Source organism: Somniosus microcephalus, unplaced genomic scaffold (assembly GCF_052327205.1).
Source record: "Somniosus microcephalus isolate GS21.2 unplaced genomic scaffold, FLI_Smic_1.0 unresolved_chr6, whole genome shotgun sequence".
Taxonomy (NCBI): Eukaryota; Metazoa; Chordata; class Chondrichthyes; order Squaliformes; family Somniosidae; genus Somniosus; species Somniosus microcephalus.
The window spans coordinates 38,244,691-38,264,943 of NW_028225184.1; positions in this window are offsets into that span (position 1 = coordinate 38,244,691).

Here is a 20,253-nt window from a genome sequence, read left to right on the forward strand (position 1 = left end):
ATCGGCATCACCACTCACTGCTTAAAAAAGTTTTTCCTCACGTCCCCCCTGTATCTCTTGGCCAATACCTTAAATCTGTTTCCCCTAGTTCTTGTACCATCAGCTAATGGGAATAACCTTTCCGTGTCTAGCCTATCCAAACCCGCTCCAATGAATATAAATCCAGCTTCTCCAACCTGTCATTGTAGCTAAGGTCCCCCATCCCCGCAACAATTCTGGTAAAACTCATCTGCACCTTCTCAAGGGCCTTTAAATCATTCCTAAAGTGTGGTAACCAGAACTGGACACCATACTCCAGTCATGGCCTAACCAGCGCTTTATAAATGTTCACCATATCTTAACTACTTTTGTACTCAATGTCACTAATTATAAAGCCCAAGATTATATATGCTTTGCTAACCGCTCCCTCAAGAGATCCTGCCACCTTCATGGAAATATGCCCATTAACCCCCAGGTCCCTCTGTCCCTGCACACTATTTAAAATTGTGCCATTAAGTGTATATTGTCTCTCCCTGTACCTTCTGCCCAAATGCATCACCTCACACTTCTCTGTATTACATATCATCTGCTGCTTGTTTGCCCATTCTGCTAGCCTTTCTATATCATGCTGCGGTCGATTGGTATCATCCTCATTGGTTGCCACACCCTCACGATTGGTGCTGTCGCCAAATTTTGAAATTCTGCTCTGTCTTCCAATATCCAGAGCATTTATATATATAGCAAAAAATCAGTGGCTCTAGCACTGACGCTTTGGGAACACCACTGTCTATTATCTTCCAGTCTGAAATACAGCCATTTACCACATTTCGCTGTTTTCTGTCGTTAAGCCAATTCCTTATCCTAGCTGCCACTGACCCACCTATTCCATGAGCCTCAATCAAGTTTACCAGCCTTCTATGTGACATTTTGTCAACCGCCTTCCTAAAATCTATGTTGACAATATCCAGTGCATTCCCTTTATCAATCCTCTGTTACTTCAACGAAAAATTCAATTAGATTAGCCAAACAAGATCGGCCTTTAACAAATCCTCTTTGGCTCTCATTAATTAACTTCAGCCTCTCCAAGTGCCGTTGATTTTTACTTCTTATTATTGTTTCTAAAACTTTAACCACCACTGATTTTAAACTGACCTGTCCACAGATACTAGGTTTGTCCTTACCCCCTTTGTTGAACAATATGTCACATTTACCACGATCCAATCCTCAGGCACTTCCCCCGCAAATAGGGAAGTCTGGAAAATTATGTCAATCCCTTCCGATATCATGTCCCCCAATTTCCTTAGCAGCCTGGAATGCAAGCCATCTGGACCAGGCGACTTTTCCACTCTAAGCATATCCAGCATTTCTAGCACATCCTGTCTATCAAATTTCACCCCTTCCACTGCTTCTAACTTTTGTCAGCATCCACCTCCTTAGTAAACACCGATACAACGTTCTCATTCAGAATTGTAGCCTTGCCCTGCGTGCATACGCATATATCACCTTCTCCATCTCTAATAGGCCCCACCCCGACTCGTAGTACCCGTTTACTGTTTACATTCTGTTAGATGTGTCTATTTCTTCACTTCAATCGTTTAATCTTCCGATAAAATAACTATCAATACGGACAAAGGAAGCATCTCTCCACTTTTAGGACGAAGTGTAATATCCAGACTTACATTACAGGTCAGCATTCCCGCATTCTTTTTTCAAATATCAAATGTTCTCCTCGGAACTGAACTGAGGAAAACAGCTGCAGAGAAGATAAAATATTTGAACTGTTGCTTTGAGAAGCTAGTGAGAGAACAGGGCTAAACTCCACCCCCCGGCTAACCGGTTATATCAGACACACCCCGCAGTGTTACTCAAGTGTCCCATCAGAAAGGGTCGCGAGCTCTGAAGGAGGACGCAGAGTCCTAATCGGTGAGCGATACTCAAGGGTAAGCTAAGCCGACTTCATATTGTCCTTGCAATTCATTTTACTAAAGGGACATGTATTTTGTTGCAATCAGTGGGCGCAATTATAACCCTTCGCGATGGTGTGAAATGGGCGATGTGGAATTAGCCCCCATTACACGCCCGCAAGATGTTCCTTTCCATTGAGTTCCATTGAAGGGAAAATTTGACGAGGGCATAAAACAGCTCATTCGATACCGGACGTGCCACATCAAAAATAGAATTGCCCCAACGTATATAGAATTGTGAGAACATTATCTGCATAAATATGACAGTATCTGCTCGGATTTCTAATATCTTCAGTCCGAAATTGAGGTCATGTCCTCAAATATAATCCAACCAATACAGACAATATCCCACGAACACACGAAATGTGTGGGCAGGAAAAGACCAGCTGCTCTGTCAAGCCTTCCCCACCCCACGCTGGTCGGACCATCACTGCACGTCCCCACCTCCCACCCCGGCAGCCATGTAGTCTCCTGGGAGAGGCAAAAAGCGAGAGTAAAAATCTCAGGGCCAATAAGAAAAACATAAGTTGGAAACCCATCTGCGCCCCCCTCCGGCGATCAATAACTGTCCATGAGGTCAGATGGAAAAATCCCATGTGAACTGATAAGAATTTCCTGCGCTAATAATTATGGATTGTAAGTCCGAGTTGTGGCTGTAATCTTCAAAGCCGCTTATAGAATCACAGAATAGTACAGCACAGAAGGAGGCCATTCGGGCCATCGAGTCTTTGCTGGAACCTGAATGTATGGATCAGGCGTCAAAAAACGAAAGTAGCTATCAGATTTCATACCTGTTATTTTCAATCAAAAAGTTATTTGTGTAATTTGCTCAATTGGAGGTGAAACACCGCCAGGGACCTGTTAGGCTGACTGGTCTGCTTTTGGTGTTGCAACTTCTACGCATTATATTTCTCTACCTGGTTATTGCAGCGATGTCCTTATTAACTGCAGAAATGCAATGTCTGCTTGAGGTAATGTTGCATTCTGAAATTAGAAGAGAGTGAAGATATTTGCACCGAAATGTGTGTCTGTTCGGCAAACACAAGGAACATGTCCCGTAAGATTATTATTAACAACTGAGTATTCAATTTGCATTTAACACAATGCAGAATTAAAATTATGTCGTGTTTCAGCCGAAATTAGCCAGGAATTTTTACATTGATGTAATTACGTTTCACTTTAGTTCAAAGATCAGTGTAACCTCATACATTAATAATATATTTTCTTTATTGCTATAAATATAGAAAACGGGTAGAAATTAAGTGGGATGAGTTGAGCTAGGCTTTATTGAAAGAATTGCCTAGGTGTGCTTAGAAATTTATTTTGTTTGGTAATTAAAGCGAAATTAATGATACAAAAAAATGCTTGCGATTTCAGGCCGAATATCAGGCAGAACAAAGCGCTTCATCACCGCAGGAAAAATGCTGTCATCGATTTGGCCCAAATCCATTGCCCCGATTAAATTTCATGACGGGGAAGAAAGTTTCCTTCTTGGGTTAGTTTTTAACTGAATTATTAAAATCCACAGCTTGTGAGTCGTGAAAACGAAGCACTCCTCAAGATTCAAATGAAAGAACCTTATGAACATGAAATTAATGAGTCATAATAATAGCTTCAATCGAAATGATCTGAATTCGTTGAAAATACTTAGAGATTCGGTGCCAGGATGGCTAAGATGTCACAAATTTCCATTGCAGGATTATAATATTATAACGAGTATTGTTTATTACTATTAAGTGAAATGTTGGCATTCTAATGTCTGTGGAACTGCCTTCTTATTCACTAAGGGTCGATTGTTCCGTAGATATTTGGGACAAGTCAACTTCACTGGGCATAGAAGGAAGCGTCATCAGTCCCAATATTAACCCGCAATCCAGTACTAGGGAAGCCCTGGTGAGACCGGTAGGCTCCCAGACTCGTTGACCAACCAGAAGAGTAAACAGTCCAGGAATTCAGGCGGGAAAAGCGAAAGCTCTGGTGGTAAGATGAAAGCATTTATTTAATTCATTTATTCCTTCTCAAATAGATCACAATTTCAACATGCAATGCTTTAATTTCAAGACGCCTTGAGTCAAATGTGTTTGAGCCGCAAGTGTAGGGACATCATCAATTAGCTGGTGGAGGTTAGTTCCCATCAGTACTCGTCCCGAAATAATAAACGACTTCAGTGTGATTACATGTAGAATTTCATTGAGACTACCAACCAGGAAATATGTTCCTGAATATATTTATGAGCTATTCTTTTTAAATATAATTCTGGGGATATGGGCCTCGCTAGCAAGGCCAGCAGTTATTTCCCACACCATTTCCCCGTGAAAAAATCGCGGTGCACCTTCCTGTTGAACAGCTGCAATCCATGTGGGAACGGTCCTGCCACATAGCTGTTGGCCGAGGATCTCAAGGGTTTTGACCCAGCGATGATGAAGGAACGGCGGATATCTGTCCATGTCGGGTGGTGTGTGGCTTGGAGGGAGGTTTATGGTGTCCCCAAGCGCCTGCTGCTCTTGTCCTTCTGGGTTGTGGAGTTCCGGGGTTTGGGCAGTGCCGTTGATGAAGTGTTGGCGAGTTGCTGCAGTGCATCCTGTAGAAGGTGGACACTGCAGCCATGGTGCGCTGGTGGTGGAGGGAGTGAATGTAGTCCGGAGGCATATGTGTGTTGGAGAATTTCCTCTATTGCTATCATCGTAACAAAAAGGTAGTAGTCGGACGATAATAACTCAGCTCATTATTTTTGCACGAATGTCGGTTTTAAATAATGTCAGGCTTGATTACATTGGACATTAACAATATTAGACTGTATATGACTGCTCTGCAGTGTTATAGTAAATGACAAGAATCCATCTATATGATACAACCTGGTTCCCCGGCCCGAAGTGATCACTTTCTGCATTAGGCTGCCTGCATGACTGCGGACTTCCAACCGACCCTGAGAGCGTACCAACCCGCAAGCGAAACACCCATCCCGATGTTTCCCTGGTGAACATCCCCATTCCTCCAGGTCTACCGTGCGGCTGCATGGTTCCTGACCAACCCGAGAATGTCTGCCTTGGGGAGAAACTGTTATACTATACTACAAGTTTGATCTGTGCCTGCTTAATACATAGATGCACGTTTTGTTGAGGCCACGTTTTTAGGTGTTTACCCCGTTAATTAGGGATAGAAATTCGGATCGGGCGGTGGCACAACATGGGCGGTCTTGGATAGGCAGCTGGTCTTCCCAGGGCATGATTTCAGTTCCATTGCAGTCAAGTGGACTGAATATCAGGCACTGCATTTAACTGCGCCTCTGAACTGATACTGCCCGTTCTGTGTCACCTCCAGAGACGAATTTCTCGTCCATGTTTAGGACTGTGCCTCAGTTCTACAAGCTTTGTTTATACTTCAATAATTAGGTCAACTTTTATATTTTACTGTGGTATTTGGTGTCTTGGCAACTAGTATCTTTCAGCCTTTTTCTCGACCTGGGCTTTTATGACTTTGTGTCCTGCCATTTCCAAACTCCGTTTGGGGCGCCACGTTCGCCTGGGCACCGGAATTACCGCTGCGAACGGAGCCACTTGCGCCATCCCGATATTCAGCTTCAGCGCCCCAAACGGAAGCGGGCCACTACTCGAGGCACCCCGCGTCCCACTTGGGGAGCTGCAACTGAATATCGCAGCATTAAAGGGGAGGGGCCTGCACCAGCGCGATCGAGGATCGCGAGTGCCGGCAAAAGAGCCCGGCACCGAGGAGAAGTGCCGGGCTCTTCGGACACAGCCGGCACTGTCCGGGCGGGGGGGACTCAGGAGGCCGGGGATGGCGATGCGAGAAGGTGCTGGCAGGCGGCCAGCAAAAAAAATGGCCGCCCCGCACCACCCCTTTAATTAGCGCCACTACCGCTGCAGGTAGGCCCCCCTGACCCGGTTACAAATTGCGACTGGCGTTACAGCGGGGGGCGCGACCAAATATCGCGATCGGGGTGGTAGCGGGGCACTGCACACACCGATGACGTCATCGAAGGCGGCACAGCGCTACAGGCTAACGCCGCCATTAGCGCACCGCTAAATTTCGCAGGAGGCGTGGCCAGTGGCGCTAAACCCACTAAGTGCACTCTTTGGGCGCTAACTGGTGGCGCAGCCCACCGAATTTCTAGGTCTTTATGTTTCATACATAGAGGCAAGATTCAAGTTCCCCTTTCTCCCACATCTGGTCTAACACTAAATATACTAATGAAAACATGCTAGGACACCTTTCAAATGATCTTAAAGCTTTCTAACAGTGTGCTAATCGAATCATCTCATTCAGCTTTCAACAAAGCTTTACTTGTCTCTTACATTGATCTCTCTCCCTCCCCGCCTCTCTTTCTCACCCTTCTCGCTACTTCCCCCTCTCTCTAGTTCCCACACATGCTGTTATATTTTGTATGATTTTATATATGGTAGCTTTCTTGGTCAATAATTGTTCTCTTTTAGGTTACTCCGATTTTGTTGGGACTATGTTTTACAGTATTCTGGACGCCTTTAATTCTGAGTCCGATATCGATGGCAGGAGAACACAGAACACATTGGTGTGGCAGACTGTCGGAGGCTTTCCGTGCAATGTCTGTCGTAGAAACTGTTAGGAGGAATTTACATCTGGTTGCAATTGATTAGATGTGATGTTAGACGTTTTTTTTGCCATTGTATGCATGGAATTGTAGCGCCTTGCTTTAATAGTCTTCTGATTGTCGCTACTCTATCAGAGGCATCAACTATTATAAACCGAACAACATTCTCTTTAAAATGACGAACAACTGGATTGTTACATGAACGAACATTCTGAAGGTAAAAGCAGGAATAATAAATTCTGCACTCCGATTTATTACAATCGTTAAATATCGACGTGGTTATTCGTTTATCGCTATCGTATTCAACGTTTGATTGTCTGAACAATCAGCCAGAAAAATAAGCTTCAGAATTTAACACGTTTCACCAGAATGATAGCGCGCTTAAATTAATTGTAACTATGAGGGCAAGTTGCATTAACTTAATTGAATACCCTCGATTATAGAAGATTAAGGGGTCCTCTAACTGAAGTGTTTAAGATGACTAAAGTATCAAACATGCTTGATAGAGAGAAACGATTTCCTCTGGTGGGGGCGTCCAGAATATAACCTTAAGATTAGTACTCGGCCATTCAGGGGTGACAGCAGAAGGCACTTCTTCACACAATGTATATTGGAAATCCGGTGCTCGCTCCCTCCAATAGCTGTTGGGGGTAGGGATCAATTGACCAATTCAAAACTGAGGCTGATAGATGTACGTTACATGCATGAGGTTATTAAGGGTTTTGGAACCAAGGCAGGTAAATGAAGTCAAGTTACAGATCAGTCATGATCTATTCAAAAGGTGGAAGAGGCACGAGGTGCTGAATGATCTAGTCGTGATTCTATATTCCAATATTTATAAGCATGCTGCATCAAGTATACCATTTCTGGGAGCCTGTGGTGTAATGTGGGAAAGACATCATCTACAGGCCTTGTAACTATCTCCACAATGACTCTCCATTTAAACAAAACAGTCCATTGCACGGAACACTGCTCTAACTTGACATTCTGATCGCTGAGCTGATTATGGACGTATTCACAAAGTAACCTTTAACTGGGATTGTTTATATATGTGGTAAGCCTTATACTTGGGTAGGTCTTGTGAATAAAATTGGAGAATTGCAGGGTGGTAACACAAGCGGTAGTGCATCGGTCGCCCATTGGACGTCCGGGCCGATATTCAGCTCTATTGATTTCATAATCAATATTGTCGGTTATACCCTCACTGGGAGTAAAGTTGAACTTTATTGGTAGTGAAAGGCGTCGGCAACCCGTTTTAAGATCTGACCTAATGCCTTTAAACTACTAGACCCAGTTGTAATTCCAGACAATTGTTCTCAGTTCATTTTTACTAGGCAAGGGTATTAAGGCTCTTTGGAACAAAGAAGGGTAGATGGAGTTAAGCTAAATAGCAGAAATAATCTAATTGAAGGGTGGAACTGTGAGGGTGCCGGTCAGTTCCTTCAGTAACCTCTAGATGGCACCTTCACTGGTTGGTTTCCCTTTGTTAATTGTTACTAGTCTCTTGTGTTTATTAGTTAACTGCCTTTTATCTGTTCATTGGTTTCACCTGGTTTTGTTGGTATTTAAGTTCAGTGGTTTCTTCCCTCTGTGCTCAGTCCTGACAAGGGAGTTAATCTTGACAAGGTTCTCTGTCTTGACTAGGTGCTCAGTCTCGACTAGCCTTTTGCTCTGTCGCAGCTTGCCTTGATAAGCTGGTTGCCATGGTTGTTGCTTCTATTTAAGTCTGTGGTTCTTCCTTTTGATCTCGGTCTTGACAAGGTGCTGACAAGTTGCTCAGTCTTGATTAGGTGCTCAGTTTGGACAAGCATGTTGCCCTGTGGTAGCTTGTCTTGAGCTCTGTATTGATAAGCCGATTACCCCTGTGGTAGCTTGTCTTGAGTCTTATCTCGGCAAGCTGGTTGCCGATATGGTAGCTTGTCTCGAGCTCAGTCTGGACAAGTGGGTTTCCTCATGGAAGCTTGTCGTGAGTTCCTATCATGACCAGCCGTTTGGTAGCTTTTCTTGAGCTCTTATGTTTGTTACTGTTTCCATTGTGTGAATCTAGTAATGTGTGAATCTAGTAAAGTGCTGTTATTTAAGACTGCATACCTGCTTCTCGCCTCGTCTGTCTGCACTTGGGTCCAGAACCGCCTCGCCCGGACAGCACGGCCCCGTATCTACACGGCCCCGTGACTCGCAACCCTGACAGGAACAGTTTAGAGGAGCTGTATGGCCTATTCCTTTTCCTATGTGTTCTTAGTGACTGTCCAGAAGAGATTTCATTATTTGTTCTTTAGACTCTACCCCTGTTCAGTGCAGTTTCCCACTAATCACACTACTCATATTGCTCTGCAAAACCCAAAATAGAAAGCCCTTTTCCTCTACAAATTAGATTGAAATAAAACCAAATTCTTCACTTTCTCTTTTATGCCAATTACATTCCCTGCCATACTTGTAAAATGTTATTTTCAGATAGAAATATTTTACTCTCATTTGATAGCTCTAATAAAGAGACAGCACAGACTTCATGAACCTAATGACATTCTTTTGTGCTGTAAGTTACTGTGATTCAACTTTTTTACAATAAATGAGTTTTGTACGGACTTTGGAACTCGCTAATGTCTTTAGATGGATGCCATCAATTTGATTTTCCATCCAGACAACATATTAGCCTTGTGTATATATCACCAAACTCCGCTATTTTAATAATATTTTGTTTATTCTTCGAAGGTGGCGTTGTGCCTGGTGCTAAATGCAATCGGCGCCCTTCTTGGCATAGGCAATCTGGTCCTGTTTTGCATTTACTTCGAGATTAGGATCACACTCATACTCTGCCCTTCCGGAATATTCTGTGATTCGGGGCCCATTACTTTGGCTGTAAGTACAGAATTGAAATATTAAGCGCAGAATTATAGAATTTTACAGCAGAGCGGGAGGCCATTTGGCCCATTGTGCCAGTGCTTGCTCCTTTAAAGAGTTATGCAAGCAAATTCTCTCCACTGCTCTTTCTCCATATATCTGCAACATTTTCCCAATTGAAGTACTTATCCACTTGCCTTTTGAGAGTTATTATTGAATCTGCTTCCACCGCATATTCAGGCAGTACGCTGCATAACACAACAACGTGCTACATAACTTTTGTCATCACATTGCCTCTGGTTAATTTGCAAATTCCCTTAAATCTCTGTCCTCTGGGTACCGACCGTGTTGCCACTGGAACCCGCTTCTCCTTATGTTCTCTAGCAAAAGCCTTCATGATTTTGAACAATTCAACCAAATTTCCCCTTAACCTGCTCTGCACCAAGGAGATCAACCCCAGTTTCTCTAGTCTAACCACTTTACTGAAGTTTTTCATCCCTGGTACCTTTCTATAACATCTCATTTGTAACCTCTCTCAGGCTTTGACATCCTTCCAAAAGTGTGGTGCCTTGAAAAGGCCACAGTATTCCAGCTGAAGCCTAAGCAATGTTTTATACTGAGTTAGAGTAACTTATTTATTATATGAATATTCAAATCAGCACTCTCTTTGGCCTTGTTACGGTTGGTTTCACAATTAAGTAAATTCCAGTAAGAAACAATCCATTCAGCTTTGAATCACTTTCCATTTCGCAGGTAAACACAGGTGCTATAAAAACAGTGGTCGGTGGATCAACTTTAGAGAGAAGCGGTGAGAATTCCCTTCTTGTTTTCCTTCTTATGAAGTGTAACCACAATGCAGTGACAATTCAGCGTTTCAATGGGATGAGAGGACATCCTGGGAAGACATGTATACAGGAAACCAGCTGGAAGTTAAAGTAGATATTTAGAGCGGAATCACAAATTCGTTTAAATTCTCCAAACAGCTAACAAAAATATTAATTACATAAATAGTGTGGATCCTGAATTATTTAAAGAATAAATAAGGGAAAACTGATTCCAATGGCAGAGGGTCGATAACCAGAGCACACAGATTGAAGATAATTGGCAACAGAACACAGCAACTTGAATAATAAATTTGAAAGGGGAATTCGATAAATACTGGAACGGAAAAAAACTAGGCTATGGCGAAAGTGCCGGGGAGTGAGCCTAATTGGCTATCTCTTTCAAGGTACAAGCAAATGCACGAAGGGCCGAATGGCCTCCTTCTGTGTGGAATAAGTCTGTGATTTTATGAACTAGTACTGTGGAGTTTAAAGCAATTTTCGGCCTGTTCGTACTTTCTATGTGCACAAGCTGTTATAACTGGCGATGCTGTAGATCATGCGTTTTGTGTTTGCTCCCTCCTCAACCTGGAGTGCAGAGATGCTTCAATGTAATATTCTTCTAGACTTCCAACATTTTCCTATCCACAGTGCCAGCTGTAGATCAGTGGGTCGAACTCTCACCTCTGAGTCAGAAGGTTCTGGGTTCACAGTCCCGCTCCAGGAACTTGATCACCAAAATCTTGGCTGACATTCCTGTGCGGTGCTGAGGGAATGCTGCACTGTCGGAGTTGCCATCTTTTGGATGAGACGTTAAACCGAGGCCCCGTCTGCGCTCTCAAGTGGACATGAAAGATCCCATGACATATTTCGAAGTAGAGCAGAGGAGTTAACCCCGGTGTCCTGGCCAATATTTGTCCCTCAGTTAACATAACTTAAACAGATTATCTGGTCATTATAACAATGCTTGTGGGAGCTTGCTGTGCGCAATTTGGCTGCTGCGTTTCCTACAGTACAACAGTGACTACACTCTAAATAGTCTTAATTGGATATAAAGCACTTTCCGATGTACGGTGGTCTTGAAAGACGCTTTACAAATGCAAGTATTTGTTTCAAGCGTAAATTTCAGACTCACAAATGGCGGCTGACTAAAACTTTCATGCCCTGGTCCATTAATTGTCTCCCCCACCCTGAAATATATATTCAGTTGAAGACATGTTCTCGAATCCCTGTGGGTGGTCGCCTAATATTGAATCAATAGGGATGAAATTAGTCAACTTTACGATCCTCGCGATTTTTTTGTCCATGGAATTGAATTGGAGAGTAAATCGGGAATGGAATTCCGATGCCCATTTAGCACTAATGGCGGAGATCAACTTCACTCCCAGTAAGTTTCGTTGGCCCAAAATTGGCTAATTTGTAAGCTTCGATTTCAGATTCTCTTTGATTTGTGCTGTCGCTGTATGAACCTAATTTCTTGCAGCCAGAAATCGTCGTATTTCTGATTGCCCTGAACATGTTCTTGCCACTGATCCACAGATATATCGCTTCAGTCATGTACTCGTTCTCCACCTGCTGGCAATGTTGGAGATGTTGATATCAATTGTGATTTCCATTTCTTGGGCAAGGTTTTGTGGTACCATCTACTGAATATTGACTCTAAAAATTCAGAATTTGTTATTAACCTCCCAAAGATATTGCCATGAGAAATTTTGCACCAGGATTTACTTTAGCCAGCTTTCAATGTTCACTTGATAATTGAGAGCGAGTGACTACGCTGCGTTTGAAGAGTACTTTTCAGACGCAGCGGGAGAATTTCTCGGATTCTTCATCCAGAATTCAACAAAACACTTCAATATTTTTCCTGGATATTCTCAGTATGAGACTTATCCACCCAGGTTATGCAGGGAGCATTACTCTTACATTAACATAACTCAGCACCAGTGCATGAGGAGGCTGCGCTTTACCACGCAGGTCTTTACAGAGATCTGTGGCCTCCTAGAAGGAAGACGTCGCAGCACAGCCAGGATTGCATCGTCTAGGTCACAGTAGCACTTAACATTTATGCTAATGTTACCTTCGAGGTTTCCACAGGTGATATAAGTCACATTGCACAATCTTCTGTGCACTTCTGCTTAAGGGTGATATCTGTGGCTCTATAACCTCTGCGGAATGAATATATATCATTCCCTATATCCAAAGCAGACCAGAGGCAGAGAGCAAAGGGATTCGATAGGATTGCGAGATTCCCCGTGATCCAGGGAGCCATTGACCGTGGACATGTTGAATTCGAGCACCTCATTTAGTTTCGGAGCTGTTCATGAACAAGAATGGATTCTGTTAAGGCAATTTTCAATTTGTCTGCGACCACAGACAGTGCAGATGAATGTCCGCTCTCCAAGTAATTGCCACGATGCAGTTATAATGAGATGGTAAACCGTCCAACAGATCTTTGAGCCGTAAAGCAATGTGCATTGCTGGCTAGTAGGTTATAAGCGATACCCTCTGATGCCATGTCTCATAACTCACCTCAAGTTTATGTAGGGTGGAATGTGGGAGGCCAGCCAGGAGTGCATTGGAATAGTCAAGTCTAGAGGTAACAACGGCATGGATGAGGTTTTCAGCAGTGGATGAGCTGAGGCAAGGGCGGAAATGGGCGATGTTAAGGAGGTGGAAATTGGCAGCCTTATTTATGCTGTGGAGATGTGGTCGTAAGCTCATTTCAGGGTCAAATATGACACCAAGGTTGTGAACAGTGTGGTTCAGCCTCAGACAGATGTTAGTGAGAGGGATGGAGTCCATGACTAGGAAACAGAATTTGTGATAGGGACCGAATACAATGGTTTCGATCTTCCCAATATTTAAATACTGAAAATGTCTGCTCATCCAGAACTGGATGTCAGACAAGTATGACATTTTAGAGACTGCGGAGCGGTGAAGAGAATTGGTAATGAGTTAGAGCTGGATGTCGGCATTGTAAATGTTCAAACTGACTCTGTGTTTTCGGCTGATGTCACCAAGAGGCAAGATGTAGATGACAAATATGAGAGGGCCACGGATAGATTATTGGGTAACACCAGAGGTAACGATGCGGGAGCGGGAAGAGAAGACATTGCAGTTGATGCTCTGTCTACAATTAGACAGATAAGAATGGAACCAGGCGAGCGCAGTTCCAGACAGCTAGTTGACGGGGGAAGAACCATGTCAAAGACTGTAGCGAACACTGTAGACATGCTTCCGATCAAGCATGGGCAAGGAAACCTCCTGCTGATTATCACCTACCGCTCTCCCTCAGCTGATGAATCAATACTCCTCCATGTTGACCACTTGGAAGAAGCTCTGAGAGTAGCAAGGGCACAGAATGTACTCTGGGTGGGGGACTTCAATGTCCATCACGAAGAGTGGCTCGGTAGCACCACTACTGACTGCGCTGACCGAGACCTGAAGGACATAACTGACAGTCTTGGCATGCGACAGGTGGGGAGAGAAGCAACACGAGTGAAAAACCTACTTTAAATCATCCTTACCAATCTACCTCTCACAGATGTATCTGTCCATGAGAATATTGGTAGCAGTTACCATCGCACAGTCATTGACGAAGTCCCGACTTCACACTGAGGACATCCTCCATCGTGTTGTGTGACACTACCACGGTGCTAAATGGGATGGATTCAGAACAATTCTAGCAGCTCCAAACTGGGCATTAATGACAGCAGCAGCAGAATTGTATTCCACTAAAATCTGTATCATCATGGCCCACTAAATTCCTTGCTCTAACATTAACATGAAGCCAGGGGACCAACCTTGGTTCAGTAAGGAGAGCAGAAGAGCATGATAGGAGCAGCACCAGGCCTACCTGAAAATGAAGTGACTATCTGGGGAAGTTGCAACACAGGACTACATGCATACTAAAAAGAGGAAGCAGCATGTTATAGATAGGGCTAAGCGATCCCACTATCAACGGTTCAGATCAAAGCGCTGCACTCCTGCCACATCGATTCGTGAATGGTGGTGGACCATTAAACAAATAATGGGAGGAGGCTCCATGAATAAAACCAACCACAATGATGGTGGAGCCCAGCACGTGAGTGCAAAAACGAAGGCTGAAGCATTTGCAACCATCTTTCGCCAGAAGTGCCAGACGGGATGATCCATATCGGCCTCCTCCTGAGTTCCCCACCATCACAGAAGCCAGTCTTCAGCCAATTTGATTCACCCCACGTGATATCAAGAAACGGCGGAGCACACTGGATACAGCCGAGGGCCCTGCCAACTACATTGCCGTGATGAAGCCTTATGCCCCAGAACTATCTGCGCCTCTAGCCAAGCAGTTCCATTACAGCTACAATACTGTCATCTATACGACAATGTGGAAAAATGCCCAGGTATGTCCTGTCCACAAAAAGCAGGATAAATCAAACCCGGCTAATTACTGCCACATGAGTCTACTCTCAAACATCAGCAAAATTATGGAAAGTTACATTGACAGTGCTATCAAATGGCACTTACTCGACAATAACATGCTGATTGATGCCCAGTTTAGGTGCTGCCAAGACCACTCGAATCCCGACCTCATTAAAGCCTTGGCCCAAACATTAGAAAAGGAGCTGTATTCCAGAGGAGAAGTTAAAATGACTACCCTTGAATTCAAGGCAGCATTTGACCGAGTGTGGCATGAAGGATCCCGAGTAAATCAAGTCAATGGGAATCGGGGGAAAACTCTTTACACTGGTTGGAGTCATACCTAGCACAAAGCGATGGTGAATGAAAGTCAATCATCATAGCCCCAGGATATCGCTGCAGGAGTTACTCAAGAGAGTGTCCCAGTCCCAATCATAATCAATGACGTTTCCTCCAACATATGGTCCGAAATGGAGATGTTCCCTGATGACTGCACAGTGTTCAGCGCCTTTCAATTCCCCTCAGAAGTGCCAGGCAATGACTAACTCCCTAACTCCAACAAGAGAGTCTAACCAATGCCCCTTGACATTCAGTGGCATTACCATCGTCGAATCCAACCCCATCAATAATCTGGCAGTCATCATAGACCAGAAACGTAACTGGACCAGGCAAATAAATACAGTCAGAGGCTAGGTATTCTGTGGCGAGTGTCAGACCTCCTGACTCCCTAAGTTCTTTCCACCATCTACAAGATACAAGCCAGTAGTGTGAAGGAATGCTCTCTAATTCCCTGGATGAGTGCAGCTCCAACAACACTCAAGAGGCTCGGCACCATCCAGCCCGCTTTATTGGCACCACATTTTCCACCTTAAAAATTCTCTTCTCCACCAGCGGCATACCATGGCTGCAGTGTGTACCATCTACAAGATGCACTGCAGCAACCCGCCAAGGCTCCTTCTTCAGCACCTCCCAAACCCGCGACATCTTCCACCTAGAAGGACAAGGGAAGCGGATGCATGCGAAAACTAACACCTCCAAGTTCCCTTCGTAGTCGCACAGCTCCTGCCTTAGAAATATATCGCCGATTCTTCATCGTCGCTGGGTCAAAGTCCTGGAATTCCCTACCAAACAGCACAGTGGAAGTACCTTTACCACACGGACTGCAGCGGGTCAAGAAGGTGACTCACCACCACCTTGTCAGGGGCAATTAGGGATGGGCAATAAGTGCTGGCCTTGCCAGCGACGCTCACATATCATAAACGAATAAAAATACGTCAAGAAAGACGAGGAGGGATAGTTTAGCTTGGTCAGACTCACAAAGGATGTCATTTGTGACTATGATGGTACTGTGTCCAGGGCGGAAACCAGACTGGAGGAATTTGACCATGGATTTGCAGGAAAAAGGGGCACGAATTTGGGAGGCAGCAACACATTCAAGGCCACTGCAGAAGAAAGGGAGTTTGGAGATGGGGTGCGAGTTTGCAAGAACGGAGGGATCAAAGGTTGTCTTTTGAGGAGAGGTATGATGACGGCAGATTTGTGGAAGGGGGCGGCAAAACCTGAAGGGTGAGAACCATTAGAACATAAGAAGTAGGAGCATAAGTAGGCCATACGGCCCCTCGGGCCTGCTCCGCCATTCAATAGGATCATGGCTGATCCAAAACTAGATTCACGTCCACTTCCCTTCCCGCTCCCAGTAACCCCTAATTCCCTTATCTGCTAGGAAACTGTCTATCTCAGTTTTAAATTTATTTAATGTCGCAGCATCCACAGCTCTCTGAGGTAGCAAATTCCACAGATTTACTACCCTCTGAGTGAAGAAGTTTCTCCTCATCTCAGTTTTGAAAGGGCAGCCCCTTATTCTAAGATTATGCCCCTTAGTTCTAGTCTCACCTATCAGTGGAAACATCCTCACTGCATCAACCCAATCAAGCCCCCTCACAATCTTATATGTTTCGATAAGATCCCCTCTCATTCTTCTGAATTCCAATGAGTAGAGCCCAACCTACTCAACCTTTCCTCATACATCAACCCCATCATCTCCGGAATCAACTGACTGAACCTTCTCTGAAGTGCCTCAAGAGCAAGTATATCTTTTCTTAAATATGGAAACCAAAACTGCACGCAGTATTCTAGGTGAGGCCTCACCAGTACCCTGTATAACTGAAGCAAGATTTCCCTGCTTTTATACTCCAGCACCCTTGCAATAAAAGCCAAGATTCCATTGGCCTTCCTGATCACCTGCTGTACCTGCATACTAACCTTCTGTGTTTCATGCACCAGGACCCCCAGATCCCTTTGTATTATAGCACTTTGCAGTTTCTTACCATTTACATAATAACTTGCTCTTTGATTTTTTTCTGCCAAAGTGCATAACCTCACAATTTCCAACATTATATTCCATCTGCCAAATTTCTGCCCACTCGGTCCCTTCCTCCAAATCGGTAATATAGATTGTAAAGAGTTGGGGTCCTAGCACTGAATCCTGTAGAACACCACTCGTCACTGATTGCCAGCCCGAGAATGAACAATTTTTTATCCCAACTCTCTGTTTTCTGTTAGATAGCCAATCTTCCACCCATGCCAATATATTACCCACAATCTCGTGATTTTTTATCTTGTGCAGTAATCTTTTGTGTGGCACCTTGTCAAATGCCTTTTGGATGTCCAAATACTCAACATCCACTGGTTCCCCTTTATCCCCATTCTTTGTTACGTCCTCAGAGAATTCGAGCAAATTTGTCAAACATGACTTCCCCTTCATAAAACCATGATGACTCTGTCCGATTAAATTATGCTTATCCAAATGCCCTGTTACTGCTTCCTTATTAATGGAGTCCAACATTTTACCAACCACAGATGTTAGGCTAACTGGTCTATAGTTTCCAGCCTTTTGTCTACTTACATTTTTAAATAAGGGCGTTACATTAGCAGTTTTCCAATCTGCTAGCACCTTGCCTGAATCCAGGGTGTTTTGGAAAATTACCACTAATGCATCCACAATCCCTATGCCACTTCTCTCAAGACCCTAGGATGTAAGCCATCAGGTCCAGGGGATTCATCCGTCTTTAGTCCCATTATCTTACCGAGTACCACCTCCTTAGTCATTTTAATCGTGTTTATCTTCTCCCCCCACTATAGCCCCCTGTTTGTCCAGTGTTGGGATATTTTTCGTGTCCTCTACTGTAAAGACTGATTTAAAAAAAAAAATCAGCGTTTTTGCCATCTCCATGTTCCCCACCACTAATTTCCCGGTCTCGTCCTCTAAGGGACCAAATTCACTTTAGCCACCCTTTTTCTTTTTACATAACTGTAGAAACTCTTGCTATCTGTTTTATATTTTTTGCCAATTTACTTTCATAATCTATCTTCCCTCTCTTAATTAAACTTTTAGTTATTCTTTGCTGGCTTTGAAATGCTTCCCAATCTTCTATCTTCCCACTAGATTTGGCTACTTTATATGCCCTTGTTTTCAGTCGGATACTATTCTTTATTACTTTACTTAGCCGCGGATGGCTGTCTTTTCCTTTACACCCCTATTTTCTCAGTGGAATATATTTTGCTTGAAAGTTGTGAAATATCTACTTGAATGTACACCACTGCTCATGTACCATCTTACACATTAATCTGTTTTCCCAGTCCACTTTAGTCAACTCTGCTCTCATACCTTCATAGTCTCCATTATTTAAGCTTAGTACGCTGATGTGAGATCCAACTCTCTCACCCTCCAACTGAATTTGGAATTCAACCATGTTATGATCACTCATTCCAAGGGGATTCTTTACTCGGACATTTTTTATTAATCCTGTCTCATTACACAGGACCAGATCTAAAATTGCCTGCCCCCTGGTTGATTCAATAACATACTGCTCAAGGAACCCGTTCCTAATGCACTCTTCCTCAAGGCTGCCCTGGATGAGTCTGATGGTCTAGTCCAGTGTAGTTCCAGTCCAGAAATTCAGAACACAAATTTGGGAAGAGATTAGCAGCTCAATGAGATAAACAGAGAGCAGGCATAGGGCTGGGGGGTGGGTAATGGCTGTGTAACACAGCAGTTTACTTGCAGTTAACTTATGGTTAGGTCTATAAAGTGCCAACTAATGGAGCCAGGGGAACGTCAACAATGGAAGCGAGGAGATATGGGAGAGAAAGGGCAAAGGATGGCAGCAGTTTCCCACGGTTAGTGGTGAGGTGCTCACCAATGTAACTCCCAGTCTAGCAGTAGGAATATTGAATACTCAACATATTTGCAAGCGTTATGACGGTAGAGAAGTGCAGTCAAACGCAAATATATTTAGATGTGCTAGGGGAGTGAGCCACACAGTGCCGAATGCCATTTAATTTCGGTAAGTATACTGCGCTGCATGTGGGCAGGGCCATCACAGAATGCACGTATCACTTTCAAGGAACAATGCTGAAAGAGGTCGACAGAGAAAGGGATCTTCATTTATTTTGCATGCATCATTCAATTTTCATGACCAATGTAGCGAAAGCACAACTAAAGCTAACAAGTTATTGTATTGTATTAACAGAGCGATTTAGCACAAATCGAAGAACACCATTATAAAGGTCGCTGGTGAGACCACATCGAGAGTACTGTGCCCAGTATTGGTCTCCCCACATAGTAGTGATATAATGGCCATCGAAATGGGCCAGAGGAGAGCTTCAAAAATGATCGCTAGTTTAAAGAACCTCAGAGGCTGAGGGACCTTGGTCTATTGACATTAGAGCAAGGTAAACTTACACATGACCTGATAGAGGCCTATTAAATAATCTAATGGTTGGATAAAGTACTTTTTGAGAGAGTATTCAAGTTTATCAGATTGTGAAGAACCAGGAAAAAGGCGACTAAACTGAAATTTAACTTATTTTTCCATATCTAAAAAACGACATGTCAGTGACAGTTAACAGTCAATCAGCTGCAAGTGGATCCCTCACTAGATGTTAATTACTGTGGCTGGTATTTCACTGACCAGTTGTAACTGGTGGTTTTCTAAGAGGCATATATTAGAGGGATATCTGCAAAAGCAGAACTTGGGCAAAGCTTGTTAAGGACAGAGCTGGATGAATCTCCTTGACGCAGTGATTTGCAAACAAGGGACCATTTTATAATAGAAATTTGGTGAGAGTGTGAATTTGGTGCAGCGAGAGAAGGAGGTGCAAATTAATTAAAACCATGGGACTATAGCAAATATATAAATACATAATCAGTGTAATTAATTAGATCTAAGGAGATAAAATCTAAATGAACTAAGTAGAGAAGATCAACAATAAAGATATCCAAATTGCATTAAATAAAAATGTGGTGCACATATTGTATAAAAAAACAAATAGGAGGTCAGGGGATAGGAATCTATATATATCGCACAGACTTTTATGTAAGGTAATCGTTAGCTGAGAGCTTTAACATGCAATACTTGTGCCATGTGGGATCTCCAGGATATTTTCTGTGTTATGGATAACCACGTGTGCAAGAAGTGCCTCCAGCTGCTCGAACCCAGGCTCTGGCTGGAGTTGCCGTAGGGCATACGGGAAGCTGAGTATTACCTGATCACGTGCTTCAGGTGGTGGTCACCGCACAGCCAGAGACAGTTCAGGAGGACAGTAGGTGGGTGAACATCTGGCAGGATCGGAAGTGGCAGGCATTGCAGTAATTCTCCGG